Here is a 23,799-nt window from a genome sequence, read left to right on the forward strand (position 1 = left end):
ATGGGGATTACATGTAGAATGGGAAGCTTAAATATGAAACATTTCCACAAATGTGTCCATATAGTTATTATATAGTAATTTTTTGGTTCTAAGTATAGAGTCAGAAGGCCTGGTGTGTACAGTCGATGGATGTATACGGCTGAAGAGAACACGAAATAAGCAGCTGTTTCCCTTCACTGTAATTATTTTAACTATATAATGGCATCTTGGAATATTGCCACAGCATAGTGTGAAACATTTTGCACAGGATTACAGATACATTGTACACGTCTGTAAAAAAAATATCAAAGCTGTTGTTTTTTTTTCTCCATATATCCATCAGAAGCTTTGCCATTTTCAAGTTTCTTTGTGAAAGTTTGCTTCAGGGCGGGTTTTACTTTTAACATCAAAACCTCCTGAAAGTGTGTGTGTGTGTGTGTGTGTGTGTGTGTGTGTGTGTTTTTCGGATTTGAAGTGTGAGAGATCAAGAGTGTTTTTTTCGGCATTGAAGCATATTTGCAGGATTTTGAGGACACGGGCCCCAGAGACGGCCTCCAGCGTGAATGTTTTATACCTGCCACTTTACACACACTCATTTCTAACAAGTCAATGATCTTGATTTCAGATCTGACTGCGTCGAGGCAGACCGCACGCACCATGTTTCTAATACAGATTTTATTGTGTTTGTGCGATTGTTTGTTGGAAGGTGATCCAGCGAGGAACTCGACTCGAATACGGAGGAGTGCAGCGCAAAAAAAAAGAAAAACCCACGAAGGCCACTCATGCATAATTCATCAAGCTCGTGACTACATCATGCAAGACTGAGTAAGATGCCCTCTGCGTGTTCCAGAGGCTACGAAGATCATCTCTGTAAACAAGAAAAGGTAAAAATAGACACGTTCCCGGTTTTATTTCTTCTTCCGTTTTTTTTTTTCTTGCTCTTTTTTTCTCTATTAATTGTTGATTTCTGAATTAGTTTTTTTTTTAAAATGGAAAATGTTAAAATCCCGTGAAAAATTATTTGACACTGGAATATGACATGGTTTGTTAACGAGCTTGAGATCTTACTGTGCATTTTTTATTATTTTTTTCTTCTCATCATCGCTACGTAATCTGTTTTCAAACACCACAGACATGAAGGAAATTAAATACCTCAATCGTGTATATATATATATATATACGGTCTCCAGTATGAACAAAATGAGAGAGAAATCGTTATTGGTCAATATTTATGGTCTTTTTCTGAATAATTAATGTATAGCCAATGTTCTAATTATAATATTAAAATATATTTTAATTAATTTATATATAAATAATTTATTTATTTTTTACAGATGCAAATATGTAAAAAAAAAAAAACCCAAAAACGATGAGTCGTGATTTTTTTTTTTGCTGATGCATGGATGTGAATGGTGGCGTAAAACGCACAAAAATCATAGCGTCATAAGTGTAAATTTTTTTTGGCCAGAACTTGCGACTCATACATACATACAGTATATTCTCCCTCACTATAATTCCTTCCCTGGACATGAAAAATATAGAATCTCCTGATATGTTAATTTCTGCCTCTGTATCTTTTGATATATTTTTTTCCCCTACATGAGTGAAGCATGAAACCCCAACACTATCAAACCCAAACATTCCCAGCTCATCGTCATGCTCTCTGGCACGTTGACATTTCCACTAATTGAATAAATGGACACTTCGCAGGACCTTTTGCAGTCCAATAATGTTGTCCTGTTTAAAGGTCGGCATGTGACCTTCAGCACGGGGTTTTAATTTGAAGCTCTCGTGAAGCTGTGGTTGGGTTAAACACACTATTGAACCGAGTGTTGTAGACGTGACGAAGAATTCACGAGACCTTAGATGTCTACATAATACAAACACGTTGTTGTATCCGGGGGGATTCCCTACATTACACCTACATTAGTCATCGAATATGCTATATGGCCTAAAAGTATTGGCACACCTGAATTTCCAGTCACGAGTGCTTCTTGACCAAACTGTTAGCTCAAACTTCAAGGCACTTGGAACGTTAGACTTTCACTTGAACTAGGAGACCCAAACCATGGGATAATGCTCCTGTGCACAAAACCAGCTCCATAAAATACTTGAAATGCATTAGAATGGAAGATCTCCTGCCATTAAGCATCACTACAGTAGTTCTATCTAATGTATATGGAGAAAATTATTGGGACACCAGAGTTTTACAGCCATATGTGCTTCTTCACCAGACTGAACAACCAAGTTTATTGGACGTCTTTGGATGCAGTAGAATGAAATTTTCCCCTTCACTTAAACTAGGAGACCCAAACCTGTTCCAGCATGGAACAATGCTCCTGTGCACAAAACCAGCTCCATGAAGATATATTTTAAATGGGGTTGGATTGGAAGATCTCCTGCTGTAGAGCTCCAAACCTTTTATACACCGTGGTGGTGAATTTGAATGCTGATTGCCTTCTCGCCTACATCAGAACCTGACTTTACTAACACCCTTGTCATATAAAGAGCACAAATCTTCCAGAAGAGTGGAGATTATTATAACCCTTATTTACCCCTACATTTGGCTTGTAGCTGTTTTGGCTCCCACACTAACCTTTATGACATCCAGCCCTCGGATCGGTTCATCACGAAACCGGCGTGAGCAGACCAGCAGACGGTGACAAGTTGGCACAGGATGCGATCGACTGTCAAACTTGGATGTTGTTGAAGCACAAGTTTGACATTCTACACCGTTAGTTGCATGTCATTACAAACACGTCTCCGAGTTGTCCAACGCACTGTGTTTCGGAGCCGATAACGGGACTGTCGACACACAAAACTACACACCACACACATGCGCTCGGGAGCATTTCTGTGCTTATTTATGGCTGAAAATGTTCGAATTTAAACTGAAAATCATTTCTATTTATCAATTAATAAATCAATTCTATTTTAAAATTAAATAACTGACGTGTGTGTGTGTGTGTGTGTGTGTGTGTGTGTGTGTGTGTGTGTACTTTTCTTTGGTTAATTGCGCATTGTCTGCAAAACAAGTAAGTTCCTACTATTTCTGATTAAAGATCATTGACTAATTAGATAACTCCAAAAATCTCCTTGTGTACGTGTTCCTGTCTGTTTATCCGTGAACATTTAAACGCTTTAATGTTCAGATGATCAGTCACAGGTTTTGCTCAAATTGTGGTCATAATACAAATATCATCATTTGTTATTATCGAATGTTCAAAAAAACATGATCCTGTTCCTGGAAAAATGTTTTACTTCCCTCTGTTATTCTCAAATCCGGATAACAGAGATGCCAGAATGCAAGTATGAAAGTGTAGATGACGTCTATGCTTTATTTAGCTGGTAGTGTTCGCATGTGCAGCTGCCTCTATCTCTCCCTCGATCTCTCCCTCGATCTCTCCCTCTATCTCTCTATCTACTGTATCTCTCTTTCTCACACAGAACAATATTTACTGTACAAGCAAGACTGCAATGGAAACTTTCCCAACATGAAACATTCGGCTATAACATTCGGCTTCTGCCAGATAAGCAACGCTCTTGAATAGTTGTATATGAAGAAATGATTTTATAAAAAAAATAAAAAATCCAAAAGTATTTACCTTTTCCAGATGTTTCCACATATCTGGTGCCTCCTCAATTGTCTTTAGATGCTGTAGCGTGAACTTTTCCCCTTCACTTAAACGATGAATTGAAACGCTGACTACATCCCAGGACTCCTCACCCACATCAGTACCTGTCTTTATTAACACCCTTGTGGCTGAATGAGCACAAATCTCCCCCAAAAAACATCTTCCCAGAAGAGTGGCGGTTCTTTATAAGAACAAATGGAGACTAAATGTGGAATGGGATGTCTCAGCACCATAGATTTCTGTCCCTTCAGACAATCTGAACATTTTAAGCTAGAAACAAATCCCTATATAACCTGCTCGTGTTACAGATTAACCCTCGGTTAGATCCACTGTTGGCTCGATCAGACATATTCAAGCTTTTATGCTGTTAATCAGTGATGTGAATTCGCCAGGAAATGTCCAGGAGTAAACGCATGAAGAGCACTATTGTGTAGATCTAGACCTGGACTTCACAGGACCTCTGAAGCCGTACCATGCCACAGATTTTCTCAGATCAGAGGTTAGGTTTTTTTATGTCCAGATTAACCCACAGATGTTTGAGCTCTTGTGGCTGATCTGGTCAGTGTACAAGTGTGTGAACATCAACGTTTTGGAATGTGCATGTTTATAGGCAGAACCTGTAGCTGTCGCTGAACATTTTTAACATCAATGGATGGAAAGATTTCACAAGTGGTTCTAAATATGCAAAGACCAGAACCTGGAATTGAGACCCACAACTGGAACCTACTAGACTAGAACCTGGAATTAACACCCACAACTAACAAGAGTAATTAAAAATGGAATAAAATCACACACACACACACACACACACACACACACACACACACACACACATGCTATGATCTTTCAGAAGTCCCCAGAAGCAGAACCAATGAATTACTCCAATCCTCGCATTCCTGTGTGGGTCATTCCCCATGTAACCTCCATGAAGATATGCTCTCCTGCTGTAGAGCTCCAACCCTATTGAACATAGATGACTGATTGCACTCCAGGCCTCATCACCTCACCTACATCAGTACCTGCCTTGTAGCTGAATGAGCACCAATCTCCACAAGCACACCCCAAATTCTAGTGGAACATCTTCCCAATCTTATGCTCAGGTGTCCACAAACTTTTGTGCGTAGATATAATTAATGTCATAATGTCTTTTTTTAAGTTCGCGATTCAGCCAATGGGAGACAGACGTGCACCGACACACCTGCTGCACTGGAGCTGTACTGGGCGTTTCCGTTATACACCAGGTGTGTACACCAGAGTTTTAATCGCAGGTGTAATGAAAGTGAACGACGTGGATTGTAAACACTATTTATTTATTCAGTTCTGCTAAAATGTGTTTGCTAAAAGCCAAAGCACACACACTGTGTACGCAAAGTACACATGACACAAAAGGACAGATGACACGCACAGAAAGTATGTTTGGTTTGGGACAGAAGGAGAAAAACTTTTTCTGTTTGGGGGGTTTGTTGAATTGAGACGCGAATGAGCTTAACATGAATAAGAAAAATTATAATTTATTTACGTGGCTTCCGGTCTGAGTGTTTAAATAGTAATAATAATAATAATAATAATAATAATAATAATAATAATGTACAGTGTGGTGTTTCTATAATTACACCTTTAAACACAATAATAATTAAATAAAATAAATTACATTTCTGGATGTTTTTTTTATGTATTAATAATCAGAGTTTAATATTATTATTATTTACTTTTATCATTGTTCTGTATTCATGGTATATATCACTCTATAGTGGTAGTAGAAGTAATAATAATAATAATAATAATAATAATCATAATCATAATCATAAAGCTAACCATCACTGTTTTTGCCAGTGTTATAGAATTGATAATAATGTTCATATTATATACATATTACACATTCTATTATATTTGAAATGTATATATATATTATATTTTTGTGTTGTTGTTATTATTATTATTACAACTTTAGGCATATAAAAAAGAAAAAATAAATCTCTATATATAATGGCATTATACATGAATAATAATAATAATAATAATAATAATAATAATAATAATAATAATAATGTTGATTACTATTGAGTTGCACAATCATGCTCATTATAGTAGTTTTCTTTTTGCCAATATTGTTTTTTTTTTCTTTATTATATACAAAATTACATATTCAAGTATTAATTATTAATAAATATTCATGTGGTATATTGTATAATAATAATGATATATAATAATATATAATATATAATTATTACTGTTGATTTATATTGAAATCAGTAATAAAAAGTAATATGTGGTGCATGAAAAGTACATTATCTTATATCTTATGAAATTACATCAAACCCGCTCGGTGTATTCAGCAGTAACTGTTGCCACAATGCATGAATTATTCACACTAATCCGATAATCAGTAACAGTTAAATTACATAAATATTTGAGTAAATCAGTATTTAACATTTTCCCGAATACTTTCAGGTAAATGATGTCTGTGTGTTGGTCTATTTTCCCGTCACATGTTTAACGTCTGGACTTTGCACCGTGTAACTATTACATCATTAGTTATTAGTATAATGATGGTATTATGGGACGAAGCGCCGGCGTACACACCTGGTCATTTTCTCACAAATGACTCTAAATAAACGCAATATGCAGCTAAATGGCAGAAAATGACTCGTAATTACTGCCTATTAAATATTAGGTGTCTGCTGTACTGCGAAACAAAACTGCTAACGAATACTCGATGACTCAGGGAGGAAGAATAAAAAGAGTCAGTAGTGAAATTTAATCCCACAAACACCCTCAGGAGCTTTTTTCATCTCCACACCGGGAACTGAGCAGACTTTAAAAGAAACTTCTGGAGTTTCTGGTAACACGTGTCTGAACCAGTTAGACCAACACGAGTGTGTAATCATGTACTGTTTATTCTTATAGCTCTTCAATTATCAGGGATACCTCCAGGAGTGTGTGTGTGTGTGTGTGTGTGTGTGTGTGTGTGTTTAAACAAAGCCAAATTTCCCCCAAATTCAATATACATCCCTCACGATTTGACTTCACTGTGTGGAGAAATGATGGTTTTTAAGGTTACTGCTGTACCCAAAAGGGATCTCCTTTCTGGAGATGCTCAGCTCCTTCAATGTTTGCAGTAAGATACTGAAGATCTAGCAGTCTGTGGTTCTTCTCATCAGTTTCCTGGGAAGAAAGTGTCTAAGCTGCAGATGCAAAAAAGAGCTTAAAAAGCTGATGGTGAATGTCTGGTCTGCCTTGGGATAGTTGCAGAAGTGGTGGTGGTGGAAAAGGAGGACACTCCATGACCTATTGAGGTCCAGAGAACATTTGTTCTGAGAACCAGCTCATCTTTGGGACGCTCCACTGCTCTGAGCCAGTCATTGGGCCATGAACCTGAAGTCCTACCATCAACTATTCATAGTGTTTTCCTTCAATTCAATTCTCTATTTCTACAATTCACCCTCAAACTGTAGCTGTTTCTTCTTTCTGGACCCCATGGATTGGAATGTGCTTCCTTTTGAACAATCCCATTCCACATTTATTCCTCATTTGCTCCTATATTATGATCCACTCTTCCAGGAAGATGTTCCACTAGATTTTTTTAGGGAGATTTGTAGAGGTTCATTCGGCCACAAAGCTGTTATTGACGTAGGTGAGGTGAGGAGGCTTGAGATGCAGTCAGCATGGAAACGTTCATCTCAAAGGTGCTCAGTAGGGTTGGAGCTCTATAGCAGGAGATCTTGCACACATTTCTAAACCATGCAAAGCAGATCTTCACGAAGCTGGGTTTGTGTACAGGGGCATGTCCATGCTGGAACACGTCTGGAAAAGTCTAACTACTATTTTTATCCTGATGAATTAGATGTACATTATTCCCTCACATGCTCCACCGTCACACACCAGATACGGTTCAGACGCTGTGGAAAGGTGTGACGAGCTCAGAAATAACCTCCACCCCGTGTTCCATCGTGTTTTACGTCATACCTGAAAGAAGTGTTTGGAATCTAAAAAAAAACAAAACCCAAAGCTACAAAAAGCTCAGACGTGCAGCGGGAAAAAGAAATCGACTGTTCGACCTTAATGTACGCAAACGCGAGATCTGTTCTCCTGCTCTCCACTGGCACGGTTTTCAGCAAACATCTCTCGGCTTCGCTTTTAATAGAATCCGCTCGCAGTCTTGCAGGCGGTTGCATCATGCGTTACATCACCGGGTGGTAATCGTGGCCTGGTTTTCTGTATTCGACTGAATTAAGGTTGAGACGGAAGCAGGGACGTGCGCCGAGGAGGCCGAGATTAATTAAAGCCCAGCCGATTCGTCTCGCCGTAACCCTTCGAACAAAGTGCACGCTATTCACTTTTAAATTAAACTTCCAACATGGCTGCCGGGCCCAAACACTGTCTAGTCTCCTGTAATGAGGCTCGCTTTGCTGCCTCTGCATGGTTCCACGTGCATCATGGGGAAAGGACAGATGCTGTTTACCTCGACGCCGCGTGCGACCCGTTCCGCGGGATTTTTATACAATGCTTATGTTATACCACGGTGCGTTTTATTGCATTTTAGCGCCGGTCTCCGATTACACTGTGGGCAGAATGAAACTTGAACCAGAGCACTGGAATTTAGAGTTTCTAAATACGACTCGTTTATGTACGGCCTTTTATTTTTTTAAGCGTCAACGAAACCGACTTTAGAAATACACCGTGCATCTGTCTGTGTCTCTTTTTATTTATTTTTTTTTATATCCCCGCCATGCATTTGTAATGAAATGTTATTCTGGCATCAGAATTGAAAAGGTCATCCTGTGTGTGGGGGAACTCTGGGGATTTGATCCTTTGCTGGATTTATGACCCTTTTCTGGCTTACTATGAATTACTAGAAAGTGGAACAAGCCTTATTATTTATTCTTTTTATATATACATGCATATAAAATGAAAATATTCTGGATTCTATCCCTTTTTGCGAATTAATTGCTGTCTTTTGTGTACTGTAATGGTGTTCTGCTGCCACCTTGTGGCTGAAGCAGTGAACATACAGTTTGTTCAATTTGGCCTTCATCATTAAAAAAAAAATCTTAATAATTATGTGTCAAGTCTTCACTTATACGCCATATGTTTAGAAGTTTGTGGACATCTATCCGTAAGGTGAGGCGTGAGGAGTGCAGTCCTCATAAATAAATCATCGCAGTAGCATTGAGATCAGAGCTTCAGAGCAGGAAATCGGGAAAATTTCATGGTGTCACGTAACTAATGACATCCTAAAAAATTGTGTGCCTCCAACTTCGTGCTAACAGTTTAATGAAGAAGAACATATGGATGAAAAGGTCAGGCATCCCTGGACTTTTGTCCATACAGTGCAAGTTGATTTCACGAATATATCCAAAAGGAACACTAGAGGGCGCCAAACTGGCACATTTCCCGTGCAGCCGTTAGACGAAATGCAAGAAAACAACGAAACTGTGAATCCTGAACGTTTTGCATTTGCTTGAACTTTTAATTCTGATCCTGACATCCAAGTTTGAAGTCAGACACACTCAGGACAGCTCCACCATAACGTGTGTGTACACCCAACTTTTCCAGCCATACGTGGTTCTTCTCAACCATATCTTCATGAATCTTCATGTAGATACGTGTAAAATGGGGATGTTGGAGTGAAAGATTTACTATAGAGCTCCAAACCCTACTATACACCTTCATCGGTTACTGACTTTACAAACACTCTTGTAGCTGCATGCAATCTCTCAAATCTCCACAAAATCTAATGGAACATCATCTCAGAAGAGTGGAGGTGGAACATCTACCCATAAGAGCAAATGGGAACTAAATGTGGAATAAAACGTTCAAAAAGAAGCACGTTGCATTTTAATGGTGAGGTGTCCACAAACTTTAGAGAAACACACGCTGAAAGCTTCTTTTGAGGAACCTTGAGTCTTCTATTCATCTTTTGATTTTAAAGAAGGTGCTGAATGGCTTTTGATTAGATCTCCTTCCTGTAGGGTTCAGCTGCACGTATAATCGGTGTAGGACCTCATTTTATAGGCGCCACGATTTACACACCCAGCAAACGAATGTTTGTACAACACTTTTAGCAATTAAACGTGCACCTTGTCACGTTCCTCTCATTCTCCAGGTGGGAGGGTGGTGGTGGTGGTGGTGGTGTTTAGTCAGAGGCCTCCTGCACTTGTGAACTCGCTTTTGCCAAACACTTGTAATGCGATCTGGTAGTAGTTCAGGTTTGAACTAATCTCTAATTGCAGACTAATCGCCATGATCCGATCATTTTCTCCAAGCAGGCACAGGTGTGCTTCAGAGGCACCATGGCTTTAGGGGCTTTGCAGGTCACTAAAGGAGCATTCAGACTGGGGTTTTAATGATCACAGATGTTGGAGGTAAAAAAGAGAGAGAGAGAAAAAGAGAGGCAGCAGCCAAATATAGCAGCTGCTCAATTCGCTGTTAGGTCATGAGTCTGAGTTTTACAGTACTTAACTTCTTGCACTGTGCTGAAATGATGAGCAGAACCTTCAGGGGCTGATATCACTGCATTACTACACCATGTGTATTTGTACAGGTGCACTGAGTGCAGTTTAATGTGCCGAGGGTCCGTCACATCCTGGCTCTCGGCTGCTCACGTAGCTGAAAAGCTGCTGTGATTAATTGGAATAATTAAGTGTAAAATGTGTGTTTTTGTGTGTGTTTTTATTTCCTCTTGTTGCAAACCACCATAAGAGCAATTTAAAAAAAGAATAATGTTGATTTATAATTAAAAATGCATTTACTTACATTAACAACCGCTGTGCTTTTTTCACTAAAAGAAAAAAAAAAAATATTTTGTGCACTTATTAATTAATTAACTTTCTTGCTTATTCATTAATTTATTCACTCTGATTAATTATTTATTTATGCACTAATTGTTGTTTTTCATTCACTCACTCTCTTAATTTTTGTTTTATTTATTCCTTTCTTCCATCCTTTATTTGCTCTCTCATTTTAATTCTTGAATTATTTCTTCATATATTCTTACACGAATTATATTTGTATTTATTTATTTATTTTTAATTCATTCATTTATTCACTCACTCATTTTATTTATTTATTTATGCACTAATTTGTTTATTTTATTTACTTGTTTCTGGTTTTTATTCATTCCTTTACTCATTCCCTCACTCAGTTACTCATTAATTTATTAATCAATGTATTTATTTTATCCACCTTTATTCACTCATCTAAATTATTTATTGACTTGTTTATTCACCCATTTATAGTTTTATATTTATTTATTTATGCACTCGTTTCTGTTTTACATCAATTTATTTTTATCTTCTTTATGCACTCATTCATGTCTATTTTTATTTGTTTATTTATTCACTCAGTCCCCCTTTTTTATTATTATTATTATTATTGACTGGCTCTCTGGATGGTTTTCTGGAAGCCGACTGAAGCAGATAAATCCGGGTAAATCCTCGTCTCTAACCCCGGCGTCAGTGTTCAGAGGGCAGTACAGCAGAGCTCGAATTCCACCGGTATCCCCACCGATTCACTGGCATTCTGCTGATAACACATGAATAAGGACCACTGCGGACCTGCAATTGTTCTTGGCCGTCGAACATCCACAAGCTGAGAGGCCGAGATGTTCTAATCCAGCTCTCACTGTTCCCCAGCTAACACGGCTTTATCCCAGCAGTTCGCTCCACACCTCGGCGTCGAATCAGTGTCCACTGCTTCTCATGGTGGAGGGAGGAGGGTGTGTGTGTGTGTGTGTGTGTCTCAGTGGGGATGTGGTTCAGAATGGACAAAGCATGCGACAGTGTGAAATGGGTCGTGTTTGATTAAACCATCGTGAACCATCCAGTACCGAGAAAAATGCAGTAGAGATAAAACTGCAGCCACACACACACACACACACACACACACACACACACATATGCTTGGAGATCCTCCTGATTGCAGATGTTGGTGCAAATACAAAAAATAAAGGTCATGTGATCATGCAATATTGATCAGATTTCTCCAGATTTCTCTGGTAACACAATCCTACACAAACACCTTAAATCTGAACTAGCGATGAGTTTCGGTACTAATCACCAACCAATCAGAAATGATTTGGTCTTTGCAAACAGGATGTGCTTATAGTCCTGATTGCTATAGACAGTGGTGTAAATGTACTTCATTACTGTACTTAAGTACATTTTTTCAGCTTTTTTTCTGATTTTACGGAGTATCAAAGACGAAGCAGCTATTATTCTCTACTTAACTACATTTACGTATCAATAGATTTGACGATTCGAAAGATTTGATTGGCTGATATTTTTGTATTCATTTGAATTTGAATAAGACATTTTTTTCCTGCAATCTCCCCAAATACGCAATCAATTCCCCCTAATTTGGAGATTTTACAGAAACAATTTGATGTTATTCAAATTAATACAAAAATATCAGTCAATTAAATCAGTCAGCTCTGAATTTGTTTATTTAGAATGATTGAAATTTATTTGTCCTTTGAACAATAACTTCTACTTTGTGACGTTGTTTAATTGAAGAGCGATTATTGAAAGTTTGCTTTATTTGTCTTTTTTCTTGTTTGCGTTCTGGCACCTTGAAGCAGCTGTTGTGTTGATTTTGGTGAATGGCGTGTGATTGAGGTATACGATTTGATTTGTGTTTTCGGAAACCTCACGAATCATGCTTTTGGCTTTTCGCTAACGTGCGTCGAGGACAAGTGTATCGCTGATCCTACGTTCAATACGAATCGAACACTCGAGTACTGTTCAAATCAGATACTTGGACTTTTACTCAAGTCATATTGAAATTGGTGGCGTTGAACTTGATGTGATGGAGTAAGATTTTCAGTAATGTTTAACTTCAAATATGATTTTTCAGTTCCTCTTCACACCTCTGGTTATAGGACACATTTATAACCCTGTTATAACCCTTTTTTCTCTACATAACATCTATAAGTCCTTCCCCAATTCCTGCGCATTGCCTTGTAAAGGTCCCATGCGACGCGTGTGAATCCGTCACTGCACCCTGGGATAAATATCCTTCTACGGTCCTCCAGAAAGTGAGTTGTATTTTGATATCACGACTCATTCTTCTCCTTATCGCTAGATTGGTTGATAAACCAAAATTGTTTTCTCGTGGTTGAATCATTAATGCATCCATTTTACTTTATTTTTACTATAAACCGAACTAGATGTTTTGTCAGTGCTCGATTATACGCTATATGGCCAAAAGTATTAAGACATTCCCCACATTCCCAACCATTCAGTACGCTTCCTGAAACTTGGTGTGTGTATACAACAATTGTATAGGACGTCACTGGACTTGAACATGTTTTAACATGACTATGTGCAGAAATCCAGATCTATGAAGATATGAGTTGGATTGGAAGATCTTGAGTAAACTGTTATAGAGCTCCAACCCTATTGAATACCTTTGGGATTTGTTGGGATGCTCAGAAAATTTGCGGGTTCTCATTTGGAACCTAACAGCAGGTAACAGATTTTCTTAAAATTTGTGGGAATCCGCAGCAGGACCAAATATTCAGGATTGTTAGGAATAATATTTTAAACTATGTATTTGGCCAAATACTGTATACTATTACATTTATAAAGTGATGTAATGCCGAGAAGAATTCACTGAGGTACCATAGGTGCTAGAGTGCATCCAAAATTTGCGGATTTTTAGAACTCGTAGGGGTCTTAGATCGGAACCCTGCAAATTTTGGGGGACCACTGTACCATCATCTGTATAATGATTTTGAACAGGAGGTTAATTTTAGTTTTCAGGAAGTGAAATGTTTTCTTTTCCCCTACAAATAGGATGTAATTAATGCAAAATTACCAAAACACCACTATGACCTGTGCACCACCAACTGCAGTGATTAGGTCCAGACTGCCACGTGATCTATGATGATTTTTTTTTTTTACTTTACAAGGAAATTGATAACAGCACCAAAAAAAAGTTCTGGACTTCTTTATGTCTGGATTTCTATTGATTTTGGGAAACGTTTCGCCACAAGCAGTGACCATATTTAGCTGCCCAAATCTGTTTGATATCACTTCAATGTTCTTCAGAAGTTTGCAGAATGGCGCTTAATCGCGGACCAGATCCCAGAGAGATGTTGGTATGTGTACAGAACTCGGTACTAGAACTGAGAAACCTGATGTTTTCATAAGGTTGAATGTGAACACGGATTGAATTGAGTGTGTTGTTGCTTTTACAACAGCTGGGTTTCACGAGACAAAATAAACCCAGAGGTCTTACTCATGCACACACACACACTTGCTGTTGGCATGATTCTATTTTGCCGTGATAAAAGAGGCAGGCAAAACACACACACACACACACACACACACACACACACACACACACACACACACACTCTGCACTGCTGACGTAGTGAACCGAAGACTGAAGTACAGCGTTCGATCAGAAACTGATCTTAAATCTTCTGAAAAGGAAAAGCAGAATGGAGTGTAATGATGATCGAAGTCGAACTGGAGTTTTCAGTGAAGTGTATTTGGTAGTTTAGAATCATTCATATACTTTTTCACAGTTTGCATTACACACTATTAGTGCAGAATTTGGAGAAACAGCATTAAAATGGTGTAAACCTTCACACCTAGCCGTGCATCATCACCTTATGGTCACCACAGTCACTTCCCAGTATTGATAAGTTGAAGCTGTCAATGATGTTTGACCGAATGGACCAAAATAACAGCTAATTTCCATGGCATTAAATATCATATTCAATAGATTTAATCTAATCTATCTAGACTCCTTATTACTACTCTACTGTCATCTAATTGTGTTATCACGGTTTGCTGTAAACAATCGTATGCACAGGCGTATTTGACCAATAATGCCGATTCTGATTTGAATACTTAGCAGGTGCATCTCATGTTTTACAAGTTTAATGTCGAGATAAAATCGTCCTTCAGTGAAGGACAGCAACAATTTTATGGATTAATGTCATGGCATCTAACCTTGTCACATAATCCTCATCCCTAGGATCCATTTCCTGTATTTAAATGTGATCATAGAAAATTAGGAACTCTTCGAAAATATCTTTAGAAAAAATACTACATGCATGTGTACCATGGTCTGTCGAAACACTCGATTCTGATTGGCTGGAGGGTGTGTGGCGGGGGCTGGAGTGTGTGTGTGTGAAAAAAACAGCTATAGATGCATACAGAGATAAGTAAAGATAACACTTGATAACGTTAGGAAAATATTATTTCATTTAGCAAAGGATTGATATTTCCAGGTCAGAAAAATCAAGCATTATAAATATGAATTATATAACAGCTCGAATAAATGAATCTACATACAATTCAGTCATGCTGTGGTGTATTAAATATCTTGATCGTTCCTCATAATTCATCAAAAAGCTGCTATAAGTGGGCATTAAAGACCTCATAAGTTAATCCGAATTGAGAACCCTTCACTCTGAGAGACCCAATATCTTTCTCTGCCTATCCAGAGTCCCGAGGCGTTTCTTATGACCTCAGTGTTCTAAAGTCGCATGCCGTCATTTGACCGGATTAGGCATGACAATACACCTCACTGTTTGGTTCAGGGCTCACCCTCATGATCTGTCCCTGATACACCCGGTAGTAATGCGCAGTCAGAGAGACTGATGCTGGACGCAACGGGCTTCATAACCGAAGTCTTCGGCGGGGGTGAGGTCATCATGGTGTCGACATATAAAAACATGGGTTTTTACGGCGTATAAGACCGAAGTTCATACATGCTACCAGTTTTTCCACTACACGATTCATTCGCACCAGTTTAACAGATTTCCCGAGGAGCTTTTTTTTTCTTTAGCAGCCGGTCCTCATAAACGATTTTTCCCACAAACTTGTTCCTCACAGGCGCATGTATACACTGTAAAGGTCCTGAACTAGCCCACAAGCCCCCCTCTAGCCCTAATCACTTAGAGTACATGTGAGCCATTCCCAGCAGTTGGCTGCAAGGGTCAAGCGTGGGACATGTGGGCATGGGAAAAAATGCAACAATTATATCATTTCCTGTGCTGGGTGTAGTGCTAAAAAAGAAGTGTGGAGGGGTGTACTTAAAGTTGTGTACAGCTAGCATAGGAGGAGATAAGTGAATTAGCTTAAATGTTTAAACAATTTTTTTTCTTTGTTTTTATAAGCTGCCATCCTTTGGTTTTAGCCTGAATTCCCATGTAACAGTTAGATATACACTATATGGCCAAACGTCTTGACACCTGACTGAGATTTCTATGTGCTTCTTAAACATCTAATTCCACATTTAGTCCCCGTTTGCCGTTAGAATAACTTCGCTCTTCTGAGACGATGTTCTGCTAGATTTTGTGGAGATTTGTGCTCATTCAGCCACAAGGATGTTGGTAAAGGTAATGAAATGTTGCAGGTTCAAGCCCAATTATACCCAGTGTAGCCACTCTTGGGGCGCTTGAGCAAGGCTCTTAACCTTCTGTGCTCCAGCGGCGTTGTGATATGGCTGACCCCAGCTTCCTAACATCGCTGGGATATTGTAAGAAAGATTTTCACTGTGCTGTGACGAGCATAAAGCACTTTACTTTCTTTTCTTTCCATTTCCAATTTATTCAATAGGGTTGAGATCTGAGCTCGATAGCAGGAGATCTTCCACTCCAGCCCATTTGAAGCATACCTTCATAGAGATCTTTGTGCAAGGGGCATTGTCGTGGGTTAATTAGCTCCAGTGAAGAGAAAACTGAATGCTACAACATTTAAAGACACACATTATTCTTTCAGCTACACTGATGAGGCATAACATTGACATCATAATATTGTAAGTGGTGAAAAGTAAAATTGACATGTTAGAAGCAGGAAAACTGGACAAACGTTGGGATTTGACAAATTGTGACTTTTAGACGACTGGGTCAGAGCATCTCCAAAACTGCAGCTCTTGTGTGTGTTCCTGGTCTGCAGTGGTCAAAAGTTCTCAAGGAAGAAACAGCGGTGAACCGTCGACAGGGTCATTGGCTGCTGAGGCTCACTATTGCACATGGGAAGTAAAGGCTGGATCATTGGGAACCAACAGACGAGCTCCTGTAGCTCAAATTGCTAAAGATGTTCATGCTGTTGATGGTCGAAGGGTCAGAACTGTTTTAGCAGCAAAATGTGGACACAATATTAGTCAGGTGGCCTTAACGGTATACTTGATTTGTTTATATTTCTTGGTCTTACCCGTTGTAGTGTATGACAAACAGAATTTGGTCTGTGTGTTACCTCATGGTTTAAACCCCTGTGAATTAAGAAGTCATGGTTGTACGATGTCCTGATCACCCAAGTGCACTGTAAAAAAATATCAATGGGTAAATAATTTCAATATAAAAGGGTTCCAGAATAAGTAAAGGGAGCTATATATAAACCACAGATACCTACTGATATTCACTGATCAACAGGTGAAAAGAAGAACACCTTCCATCCCTCTCATTTGCTCAAGAAGCATGAACAATTTTGCTTCCATGAACGTGTCTGGCATCTTTGTGAATTGAACTCAAGATTTTCCCAATCGTAGGATGAACGCTCTGCACTGTTCCTCCATTTAGAAACCTGTATTTGGCGTTCTTCTCGCCTGGTTTAAGTCTTACATGGCAGGCTGTTACCTCAGAGCCAAAAACAGAGAGAGAGGACAATATAGTTCCTCATAAAGTTCTCAGGTTGTAGGCCTCTTTATTGTTCAAGCTTTAAATACAGGCGTGTATTTCAGAAGATCGTACACTGATTAATTCAGGAAAACAGGATTGAGTGTCGGATAAATGTATGAGCATATTGTGAATGAGATCTGGGATGGGTACGGCAAAGTCTTTATGATTAGGTCTACGAATTTACTGACTCAAGGTGAGCTTTTTTAGTGGAGGAGGAGTCAAGGTGTCAGAAATCCTTAGTGTATCTACATGTGACCTTCTACAGCAGCAGAAGGTGAGGATAATTTCACCGTCAGTGCGCTCTAAAGCCAAGAACATTCTGGATGAATAGAAATCTGTGTTGCTCAAATTCTGCAAAAATCTCAGTAATTACTTTGCCTAGATTGGAATAAGATTTCCTATTATTTTATTCTTGACCTTCTGCATTTTCTCATTAGAAGGACCACCCAAAAAAAAAAAAAGAATTATGTAATACAAAGCCTCTTCAATTTAGTGTTCCATACATGTTTAATATCATTTCAGTGGCATGAAGTACTAATGACATTAGCGTCATTCGTTTTCTTGCTACACAATCCTTAAAAAAATTATTCATAATGGTTTCCGTTCTTTGCTCGGAGGGGCATTGCGACGGGTAGGTCAAGGACGGCTGAAAGAAACCTCTGACTCATGTCCTTTTTAAATCTACTGATTGCCAAAGAAAAATCCGAGAGCAGAATAACTTCACGGTGTGTCTGGTAAATGTGTAGGTAATAAACCCAGGTTAAGCAGCTTACTCTGCTCAAAAGCGCACCTTCTCGCTACACACCTTTGACACATTCTAAAAAGAATGTTCCAGCTACATATTTTCTAGCCAGTTATGTGTCGTTTCTCATTTCGAGGTTATTCTCCACACCCAACTACCTCAACTCTCAAGTCACTGGTGTGCCGTCACACCCGCGTTCGCGGAGCTTTCTCTCAACAAATCTTTCTTTCTGTATTTGTGTAGACGGTATAACACAGGCCCCCTTTACACTGCTAATGCATTTATTACAAACCCCTTAGTGCTCTGCTTAGGAAACGTGATATGAGACAAAACATGGTGCGTATCTTCGGCCCACGTGGCAGACTTCCAAAAACTCATACGACTTTTCTAGAATTCATGTTAAACAGAGGCTCTGGAACATTTTGCAGCAGTAAGGCTTTTTTCTGCTGTTAAATGTATTAAATAGACCCCCTCAGTATGCATTTCAATATCAGGTTCAGCTTGTGTATAGTGTTCAGACCTGTATAGCTTTTAATTCATAGAAATATATACTCCTAGAGCACAGTCAGACAAACATTCTACAGGTCAGGTGGAACTCCACCTTATTCAGAACATTTACTTTTGTTGGGATACCTGGGTTTTCCAGCCATATGTGGTTCTTCCGCTAATTACAAGAACAAAGTTGGAGACACACAAGTGTATAGGATGCCTTTAGATGGAGTCACATGAAATTTCCTCTTCACTTAAACTAGGAGGCCCAAACTCCAGCTCCACGAAGATATGCTTTACATGGTATGAGTGGAAGATCATCTAGAGAGCTCTGATCCTAACCCTTATTTAACACATTTTAGAACATCAGGCCTCCTTATCTCACTCTACATCTGGCTGGATGAACACAAATCTTGACAAGCACACCCCAAAATATAGTGGAACATCTCCCCAGAAGAGTAGAGGCAATGATAAGTGCAACGATGGACTAAATGTGGAACAGGATTGCTTTGAAATACCTTTTATAATAAGTAACTTTTGGGTGGCAGAAGATTTTTTTTTTAATGGTGCTATATGACATATATTTAAGATGATTGATTTTCTTAACTTTCTAGATTTTGTACAGTCGTGAAGCGGAAAGCGCATTGCTACATCAACAAAAAGATCTACAACAAGCACCATTGGGGTGGTAATCATGCTGCCCCAAGTATACAGCAAGTTTTAAACTTGGCCTAGTTACAAAATCTGTCTCAGTGGCCAGCAATATTTCTATTGCGAATAATTCAATCAGAATTAAATCTAATGTTTGATAAATAATGATAATACGGTGTGTACAATGTGTTCAGGGCCATTTCTATTTTTATATTTGGTAAGGGAGATTCCAAAAAACCTAAAAACTGTACTCTGAAAAGCACCATTCACTTTGCTATAAAAGTAAAGGTGAGAAGAGAAAAGTCACGAAACTGAAGACAAGCGAAATGACCATGTCTCACTTAGTCCATCTTTGTTACATGGAAATAAGGACATAAGTGTCCTCACCTAAGGCTGGAAATTCGTCCACCAAGGTGTAACCTAGAAACCTGAAGTAATGTTATGTTGGCACCTCTAAAATTACTTGTCGGGTTCCTGTGTCCCAGGCATCATTCCAGTGTGGCGTTTCCATGGTTTAGGTGCACTTTTAACTCTGAGTCATCGAGCTATGGGAGGTATTGGGTTTGTTAGGCAAGTCGTTGGGATACTGCAACGGCGAAAGCTTTGCGACTGGAAATGTTAGATATTTATTTAATTTGGCATAGAAAGTGAAATTCTCTATAATTGTGAGCAGTACCAGGTGAGCTCAGCTTGGCTGGAAGAGGTTTGGAGTGCCGAGGTGCTGAGTTCCCGTAGCTATGGTGCACTTGGTTCAGTTTATTTTTAGTTTTAGTTTTTGTGTGTGCTATTTACAAGTGCTATTTTTGGTTTATTAAGATGATTTACACTTGCCCAGAGGACATTTAAATAAGCAATAATGATGAAAAAGAAAATAATAATAATAACATTAATATTAACAATAAATAAGAAAAAAATCAGTATAACATTGATACTTGGATGTTATTAAATTAATGTGTAAGGTTTCATATTTATGTCTTGAGTCTGGTTCCTTTGAAGTTTCTTCCTCATACCATCTCAGGGTTTTTTTTTGCTTGCCATAGTCTTTAGGGAAAAATGTATACATTCTTTATTATCGTTTTTTTTTAGGTAAAACTGAGACAAATTGTTAAAAATGCTAATGAATTGGATTGAACTGTAGTTGTGGATTTGACCATGGTGACCTTTTACCATGATCACATCCCAGCATTGACAAATTAAAGCTGCCACTGATGTATGCCGAGCAAAACTGACCAAATGGATCAAAATAATCCTTTTTCATTAATTATATTATTTACGGCTCACTAGATCTAGAATTCTGCTGCTCCAAATCACACATACAGATAAAGTAGTGCCATAGGTTTTGTATTTATTTTGAGTTTTTGATAAATATTTAGAAATCGAGAGATTGAATTGTGTGTGTGCTACTTCTCTACTAATAATAAAGCTGTTTAAGTGAACTCCTAGTGCTGTTTTTGTTCTTTTCCCCCCATCTGAACCTTTTCTTCTTTACTTCTATAAATGTATTTTGTGCCTCGACTTATACAGTGAATAAGGAAATTGGTTTAAATAAGTTCCACCACCTGCAAAACTCCTCCATGGAGCTGAGTAAAGTCATTAGGAAATGTGTACAATTGCTGTCTCACTCGGCATGGAAAGGGAAATAGATGTTACTATGGTTACAGGTGTTTATAAGCAGTGTATTCTGATTCTACTGACAAATGCAAACCAACTGTGTTTTTAACGCTCTGAACTCACCAAAAAGAAGCCACTATTCACACCCGAACTCCTTCCAGCCAATCACCATCCACTATTCACATCTGAACTCCTTCCAGCCAATCACAAACCACTTTTCACACCTGAACTCCTTTCAGCCAATCACAAACCACTCTTCACACCTGAACTCCTTTCAGCCAATCACAAACCACTTTTCACACCTGAACTCCTTTCAGCCAATCACAATCCACTATTCACATCTGAACTTCTTCCATCCAATATCCACTCTTCACACCTGAACTCCTTTCAGCCAATCACAATCCACTCTTCACACCTGAACTCCTTTCAGCCAATCACAATTCACTCTTCACACCTGAACTCCTTCCAGCCAATCATGATCCACTATTCACATCTGAACTCCTTGCAGCCAATCATGATCCACTATTCACACCTGAATTCCTTTCAGCCAATCACAAACCACTATTCACATCTGAACTTCTTCCATCCAATCACAATCCACTATTCACACCTGAACTCCTTCCAGCCAATCACAATCCACTATTTACACCTGAACTCCTTCCAGCCAATGATAAACCACTATTCACACCTTAACTCTTTACAGCCAATCACAATCCACTATTCACACCTGAACCAAGCATCTCTGATGCCTCCTTAAACTTCAAACACTACTCTTTATTACAAGATGAAGTCCGTTTTCAGCCGTTTATTTGCAGAAATGTGGCGCGGACACAGTCGAGATCATCATGGTTCAGGTTTGATCGCAGCAGTTGACTTCACACACTGTTAATTTGTGTTCGACTACAATTCCCAGAAGCAGCTTGAGTTGTGTTCAACAAAAGAATCAAATTCATATTCAAGCCACATTCATGTTCATTATCAGTTAATTTTTTCGGGGAATCAGCGTTGACCCTCGGCTCGGACCCATCTTTACTTTATGAATCATGTTACATTATAAAACCCAACGAGATTACACGTAGTTCATTATGCATAGAAGTGTTTATCGTCTATTCAATACATATGTTTTTCCGATCTACTCAGAATTCGATGTTTTATGAATAGCAGGTAATAAGGACTGATGCGAATCAGCGTAATTTTACAATTTTATTTTATTCGTTTGAAACAAGTCAATTAGCTTGGAAATAAAGGCCGAGCGTTGTCCATCAGACAAGGACAATGATGTTTGATATGAAAATTGACAGGCCGCGGTCGTATCGGAAGGGTCGGTGATTAAACTCGCAATTGCTTTGTGGTCAATTCACCTCGGCTAAATGAGGTCCCTATAGGTTATCTGTCTTAAACTGCATTTCATTAATGCTGAAAACAATATTAAATCACTGGTTAGAAAAAGGGGGGGGGCAGGTTATTATCTAGGGACTGAGATAACTTTTCTCAATCCTGAGTTACGCTGCATGATGTGAGGAAGGAGCTCTTTCATACTGTGGGCGTCCTGGTCACAAGATTTGGGGGTTAAAAAGTGAATATTTGATACATTCACCACATACAGTATGGGATTTTATTTTCTCAATATAACACCATCTTGAACAAACAAAAACTGGTTTACAAAAATGGGAATAATCAGTTCTGTGCTTCTAATCGTAGACTGTTTAATTGACGAAATTGATGTAAAAGGTATGATTTTATAGACAAAAGATTGTGGGAACCTTAGCAGAAGATTCGTTTGTGCTTTTTGAACATCCCATTCCACATTTAGCCTTCATTTGCTGTTATAATAACCTTAATATTTCTGGGTAGATGTTTCACTAGATTTTGTGGAGATCTGCAGCGCTGTTAGTAAAATCAATGTACAGTAGGTGAGCGTTATTGCAGGAGATCTTCCACTCCAACCCACGTAAAAACCATATCATCAGGAGGCTGGTTTTGTGCACAGGGGTGTTGTCATGATAGAACAGGTTTGGGATGAACTCATAGTTCAAGAGAAGAAAAAAAGGTTTTGTGCCTTCAACTTTGTGGGAACAGTTTGGGAGGAAGCACAAATAGCTGGAGAATTTAGGTGTCCCAGTACTTTTCTCCATTTTGTATATGTTGCTTTGACCTTGTTAATGCTCAGTACTCGATGCTAAAAGCGTTTTGCATAATAAACATAGTAACGGGAAGGCAATACTTTGACTCGGCTACAGAAAGTCGCCCAGGGGTCCGAGTGTGTTCTGTTTGAATCACATGTGACTAGTCTTAGTGACACAGTTCTGTCTTGTCTCGAGCGTGTCATTATATCTGTATAAACAAATATGGCTAAAGGCAGAGAGCCTTTATAAATGCACTGTAGTCATCTTAATCTTAATCATCACAGTGCAGGAATTCAAAAGCTGGCCAATTACTCTTACTCCTGATAAGAAAGGCAGATACAATCTGAGACAAAAAAAACCCCATTTAACACAGATTTATTATTCACTGTTTAAATAAATCATTCCTGATTCAACTCCTGAATTGGCAGTAATTAAAGCATCTTATTTGAAGATTGAGAAATGCTCAGACTACCAATAGTACAGGTTTTTAATTTGCATCGGACAAATACAACAAGATTTCTGCTCTGCATTTATCCTCTGTTAAACCGTCCCTCTGCCAGAAGCCATCTCGGTCTCACAGCGTGTTCTATAACACCACATAAAAACATTTGTTTAAGGTCCGAGTCTCTGCCAGAATCTCCACGAAAAGGAGCTCAAATCATTTTTTGTGCCGTCTATTTCTCTCTTTCTCCCCAGCTACCCTGTGATTAGAAGAAACCCTAACAGATTGATTCAAAACCCAAATCCAAAACAAAGACAGAATGTTTATTGTGCGGGACTCTTTTGAGACTAAGGTTTACATGGTGTAGCGTTGTCTATAAAAGCCATAAGAACAAAGGGAGACTGCTGCTCCCACGGCGCATTGGACATTAGATCAGGAAATGGAGCAGGGTCAAAAAATTAAATGTGTAATTTTCCGCTTCTCGTTTT

At 38.7% G+C, this 23,799-nt stretch overlaps 1 long non-coding RNA gene across 2 annotated transcripts in view; it reads left to right on the forward strand.

Annotated features, from left to right (window-relative positions):
* The window catches only part of LOC124382651, a 120,732-nt gene that overhangs the window by 51,257 nt on the left and 45,676 nt on the right, over nucleotides 1-23,799 (forward strand). Inside the window, exons 3-4 of one of the 2 annotated variants that reach the window (XR_006925107.1) lie at nucleotides 686-863; nucleotides 1,314-1,691. This is a non-coding gene — a long non-coding RNA (uncharacterized LOC124382651). Of the gene's footprint in view, nucleotides 1-685; nucleotides 864-1,313; nucleotides 1,692-23,799 lie in introns of those variants that run through there. The other variant, XR_006925108.1, reaches the window with a different exon arrangement.

This window comes from Silurus meridionalis, chromosome 3 (assembly GCF_014805685.1).
Source record: "Silurus meridionalis isolate SWU-2019-XX chromosome 3, ASM1480568v1, whole genome shotgun sequence".
Lineage (NCBI taxonomy): Eukaryota > Metazoa > Chordata > Actinopteri > Siluriformes > Siluridae > Silurus > Silurus meridionalis.